Below are 6286 nucleotides of genomic sequence, written 5' to 3'. Positions count from 1 at the left end.
AGGCTTTATGTCCCCACATTTATGTTAAAAATTCACATACAAATGAAAATGGAAAAACTGCCCCTACCTGATTTCCTTCTTCTATTTTTCCACTTGCAATCATATACACTTTAGGTACCTTTTGAACGTATGGAAAAAAATATCTAACATTCAGAACTACCAATAACAGGAAGAAGAGAAAAAAAATTTTAAGAATGAAATGTTTTCTATCATAGTGGATTCTTAAGCATGTTCTCCACCTATGCGGCATGCTAGTTGGATGTCTTTTGGTATAATTGTTGTACATTTGGCATAGATAGCATACATGTCGATGTCTTCAAAAAGGCCCACCAGATAGGCCTCACTTGCCTCCTGCAAAGCACCAAAAGCTGCAGTCTGGAAGCACAGATCTGTTTTGAAGTCCTGAGCAATTTCTCACATCAGCCACTGGAAAAGAAGTTTTTGAATCAGAAGTTCAGTGGACTTCTGATAATATTTAACTTCACAGAGTGCCACAGTACCAGACCTGTATCAATTAGGTTTCTTCACCCTTCCAGTAGAGGGCACACTCTTGCCAGCAGCTTTTGTATCCAGTTGCTTCCTCAGTGTTCTACCACCAGCGGATTTGCAGTCCACTGTGTAGAAGCCATCGTGTAGAGACCTCCTTACTTACCTCTTTACTCCTTCAGCTGGAGCTCAGCGAGCTATAGGCGGCACTGGTGTGAGCAAGCGACCATGGCAAGGCAGTGGCTGGGAACACTATCACTTACTTTTAATTAATGTTTGTATGATGTTTCTTTCTCCATTCTTTTACTGTCAAACTGACCGTATCATTATATTTGAAATGAGTTTTTTATGGACACATTGGATTGTATTTTTTAATTCACTCTGACCATCTCTATTAATTTGTGTTTAGATCATTTACATTTAAGGAAATTATTAACCTTTTGGAGCTTAAGTTGTCATTTTATTTTTTACTTTCTGTTTGTCCTGTATTTCATTTTTATATTTTCCTTTCTTGCCTTCCTGTGGGTTGCTTGAATAGTTTTAGAATTCCATTTTGATTTTTTATAGTGTTTTTGAGTTCATCTCCTTGTCTAGCTTTTTAAGAGATTGTTCTAAGTATTATATCATATATACAGACATAACTTATCAGTCTAGTGATGTCACTTTATTAGTTTGAGGGGAGTATAGAAACCATACTCTCCTTCATTTTCCTTTATACTCCCCCCTTTATAATATAATAATCTTAAATATTCCCCCTATATACATGTACAACCACATCAGTATTAAAATTTTTGCTTCAGTTGTCAAACATATTTTAGAAATCTCAAAAAAAGAAGGAAGATCTAATATATTTAATTATATTTTTCCTTACCATATTATTTCATCCTTTCTGATGCTCCAAGTTTGCTTTATTTAGTCTTTCTTTCTTTCTTTCTTTTTCTTTCTTTCTTTCTTCCTTCCTTCCTTCCTTCCTTCCTTCCTTCCTTCCTTCCTTCCTTCCTTCCTTCCTTTCTTTTTTTGAGATATTTTATTTATTCAGGAGAGAGCAAGCAAGAGCAAGAACGAAAGAGAAAGCACTAGCGGGGGGAGCGGCAGAGGGAGAGGGAGAAGTAGACTCCCCGCTGAGCAGGGAGCCTGACTCCACCATGGGGCTTGATCCCAGGACCCAGGGATCATGAATTGAGCCTAAAGCAGATGCTTAACTGACAGAGCCACCCAGGAGCCCCTAGTTCCTTCCTTTCTGTTTAGAGAACTCCTTTTAACCATTCTTCCAGTGTGCGTCTATTGATGACAACTTCTTAGTTTTCTTTTATCTGAGAATGTCTTGGTTTTCCCTTCATTCCTTTTTTTTTTTTTAAAGATTTTATTTATTTATTTGACAGAGATAGAGACAGCCAGCGAGAGAGGGAACACAAGTAGGGGGAGTGGGAGAGGAAGAAACAGGCTCATCGTGGAGGAGCCTGATGTGGGGCTCGATCCCACAACGCCGGGATCACGCCCTGAGCCGAAGGCAGACGCTTAACCGCTGTGCCACCTAGGCGCCCCTCCCTTCATTCCTAAAGGATGTTTTCGCTGGATGTAAAATTCTGGGTTCAGAGTTCTTTTCTTTTAGTGTTTTGAAAGTGTTGTGTCACTTCCTTCTGATTTCCATGGCTTAAAAAAAAAAGATTGATTGATTGATTGATTTTAGAGAAAGGGAGAGAGAGCACAAGCAGGGGAGGAAGGAGAGAAGCAGACTCTCGGCTGAGCATAGAGCCTGATGCAGGGCTCCATCCCACGACCCTGAGATCATGACCTGAGTCAAAATCAAGAGTCAGACACTTAACCAACTGAGCCGCCCAGGCACCCCTGACTTCCATGGTTTTTGATGAGAAATCTATTGTCATTTGAACTGTTTTTCTCTGATCCATAAGGTGTTGTTTCTCTCTCCTGCTTGCAAGATTTTTAATCTGTCTTTAGTTTTCAAAGTTTAACTATGATGGGTTTTGTTTAGATTTCTTGGGTTTATCCCTTCTGGAATTTAGTCAGATTATTGAATATGTAGGTGTGTGTCTTTTCCCATATTTGGGGAGTTTTCAGCCATTGTTTCCTCAAGTATTTTTTAAACCATGCTCTATTTCTCTTCTCTTTCTGGGAGTCTGATGGCATAAACATTAGATCTTTTGTTATGGTCCCACAGGTTCCTGAGGCTCTGTTCTTTTTTGTTGTTGTTGTTTTGGGTCTATTTTCTTTTTGTTGTTCAGATAAAGTAATTTATATTTTTATATCTTGTAGTTCATTAGTTCTTCCCTCTGATCCCTCTATTCTGCTGTTGAGTCCATTCACTGAGTTTTTATTTTGGTTATTATATTTTTCAATTCTAAAATTTCCATTTGGTCCATCCTTACATTTCCTATTTCTTTACCAAGAATTTTTATTTTTCCATATTTCAAACATGTTTTTATGTTTGCTTCTTGAAGTACTTTTATGATGGCTACTTTAATCTTTGTCAGATAGACCTAAAGTCTCTGTCATCTCAGAATGGCAACTATTGATTATCTTTTTTGTTTGTTTATTTGTAATTTAGTTTGAGATTTTCCTAGTTCCAGGTGGGATGTGTGGTTTTTGATTGAAACTTTGACATTTTGGGGTTTTCTGTTATGAGACTCTGGGTTTGTTTTTTTTTTTTTAAGATTTTTTTAAAGTATGAAAAAAACAGCAGTAATTTTTTTAGCAGTAATTCTTTATTATCATCAAACATCCAGTTTAAAAATTTTTCTGAATTGTCTCATTTCTTTTGACAGTTAGACTATTTGAATCAGAATCCCAATAATGTCCACACTCTGTGTTTTATCAATAAATCTCAAGTCTATAAGTATTCTCTCCTCTCCTTTAAAAATTTTCTTACAAAATTTTTGTTGTTGTTCTATTGTTATTGCAGAAACTGGGTGATATATACTGTCTGGATTTTGCCAATTGCTTCACCATTGAATTTAACCTACCATGCTTCTCTGTCACTTTCTTTAGGTGTTGGATTGAGCCATGAATGTTATTTAAATCTCCTGTTTTAGTCAGCTTTCTCTGACATTTCTATGGCAGGGGAAGGGAAATGCCCATCACCTCATTACTGTAAGAAGTCAGGGTACAAGTCCAGGTTTCCAATTTGGACTCTGTTTATATGCAGGATGGGAGCTATCCATTACTGCTGGGCAAGGATAGAAGTCCTGGTTCCACACTAGTGCTCCAACTGATACCACTCTGCCTGGGAAACATAGGTGTGCTTCATTTCTGCTCCCAATACGACCTCCCATGGACACTATGGGAGAGAACAAAGTAGCTTCATTATTTTGGGTCAGTGGTGAAAATCCTGACTCTACTAGACCTCTAACACCACCCCCCATTATCCTTTTTTAAAAAGTAATGTAGTTAATTGTAAGTTTATGTAGTTTAATTTTTTAAAATGACTAACAATTGGCTCATAAAATTCTTGAAAACTTAATAATCAACTCTTACAAGTCAGCAGAAGCTGGCTCTGGCACAACTCAGTTAAAATGCACATAACCTTTGATCCAGCAACTCCACTGCTAGGAATCTACCCTAAGGAATTCTAAATTTATCTTAAATTCATCTGTGCAACTGTTTACTGGACATGTTTATACCCATGTGTGTCTAATAGGCATCTCAAATTTATAATGCCCAGAACTAAACCCTTCATTTTTATTCCATAAAACCTGTTTCTTCTGGGTTTCCTGTCTCAGTACATGGCTACCATCACCCAGATGCTCAGGTTCATCAGCCTTGACTCTTCTCCATCTGAATTACTAGCAAATCCTGCTGACTGCATCACCAAAATATATTATGAATCCTATGACTTCCTTCCTTCTTTGTCATTGAGCCTCATTGGTTTTAAGTAACCAGTCTCTGAAGTAATCACTGTGGCTTTGTCTGCCCAAACCTAGTTTACCCATCTCTGGGAGTATTGAGTCAATCCCACCTAAGCACTTGCATAAGTGGGTTCTGGTAAAAAGATAATTTTGGCTGCAATGTTGCAGTGTGGTCATTTAATTGCTTATGTTCTCTGTTACAAACATCACATAGTACATACATATATAGTAGATTACGTAGGAAAAAAGAAAAGAAAAATAAATCCAGAATTTAGTGCTTATAATACTCTACATTTTCATGTGCAGCATGTTGTAAAATGTAAATTACTTCACATGACCTAAATAAATCCTTTTTTAAGCAGATATTTTAAATTATCTAGAGCCAGTTTCTTCTTTTAAAAAGGTCATTAATGCTTAATCTATCTTTTTTCACATAGAATGGAACAAAGTGATTATATATGAAAATTCATGGCAAATTCCTCAATATGGCAAACATACTTTTTTCTAAGGTGCTCTTTATTTCACCGTTCACACACTTAAAAGTAAACATGAAAGAAGACCTGTTTTACACCTTTGTGCCAGTATCTTTTTAAACCTCTGTTCTGTTTATTGCTGGTTTCTCTGGTTTCTTCACTAGGCCCACAAGAGAATAGTTTTCTTCATTTGAAATATACAATTGCCAAATAGAACATAGTTCTAAATTTGAAATGTTCTGACTCTTATAAAAGCTACCCTGACTTTTCAACTGCAAAATTTCAGAAAAATTGTAATTCATATGATTACTGCTGTTCAAGAAATTTATATCTGTTAGATGCATTTTTTTTTTTTTGGTTTGGGAAGAATTTAATAAAGGGATTATATTTACAAAGGCATGAGCAGAGTTTAAGGAAACCAAGAAGGGATGATGCAGTATCCCAGGGCTAATAACAGTAAGAGAGCTAGTAAAAGTAGACCTTTCTTTTTTTAAAAAGAAGATTTTATTTATTTGAGAGAGAGAAAACAAGAGAGAGAGAGCACGAGTGGGAGGAGGGGCAGAGGGAAAGGGAGAAGCAGACTCCTTGCTGAGCAGGGAGCCTGACACAGGGCTCAATCCCAGGACCCCAGGATCATGACCTGAGCTGAAGGCAGACGCTTAACTGTCTGAGCCATCCAGATGCCCCCAAAGTGGACATTTCTTACCAGTATTCTCAACTATTGGCTTTGCCTTCCCCAGCCCAATTTTATTTGGTACCTTAAGTACTTTGGCAGATGGATAAGTACCTTTCTCAGTGCATCCCGGCTGCTGGTAGCTACTAGTCTGTATGACTATTTGATGGTTTATAGGAAACCATGTGTGAAAGACGGAGCTAGATGCAATTTATATACTCAATATACATTTGAGTGCTGCTATATGTGAGGATTGTGATAAGTGCTGAGACAGTCAAGAAGACAAATCTTTTTGTCTAAATGGAATCACAGTTTTGGCCTATTTATATAGATGGTGTTTGTACTGTCTGCATATTACCTAATGCTTAATATAATTTTTTTTTTCAGCTAACCCCCAATGCTTTGCTCCCACTGACTTCCTTGTTTTTCTGGTCTAAGAGTGTTAACGACTCCTGGCTGTCTTTGGTTCTTGAGATCCTCTTCTTTCCTTGTTTCTTCCTTTAAACTTGTCCACATCTCTGCAAATAGTCCTTAATTTAAGTTCTTTTGAGCATGCCATCCATTTAATGCAAGAACTTAACTAATATAATCTATTTCAACATGCATTCTGAATGAAAATTGATGTTAGAAATATTCAAATTCTGTGTTGAAAAGGAAAAACAAAGCTGGGGGCATCACAATGCCGGATTTCAAGTTGTACTACAAAGCTGTGATCACAAAGACAGCATGGTACTGGCACAAAAACAGACACATAGACCAATGGAACAGAATAGAGAACCCAGAATGGACCC

General features: G+C 37.1%; 1 pseudogene; it reads right to left on the bottom strand.

Annotated features, from left to right (window-relative positions):
- Positions 1-222: 222 nt before the first annotated feature.
- Positions 223-6011, bottom strand: LOC113254216 (histone H3.3A-like; annotated as a pseudogene).
- Between the last annotated feature and the right edge of the window lie 275 nt (positions 6012-6286).

The sequence above is a fragment of the Ursus arctos genome, unplaced genomic scaffold, assembly GCF_023065955.2.
Source record: "Ursus arctos isolate Adak ecotype North America unplaced genomic scaffold, UrsArc2.0 scaffold_12, whole genome shotgun sequence".
NCBI classification, from domain to species: domain Eukaryota; kingdom Metazoa; phylum Chordata; class Mammalia; order Carnivora; family Ursidae; genus Ursus; species Ursus arctos.
The sequence above is the reverse complement of the archived record's forward strand: the minus strand, read 5'-3'. Positions and strand labels throughout refer to the sequence as shown.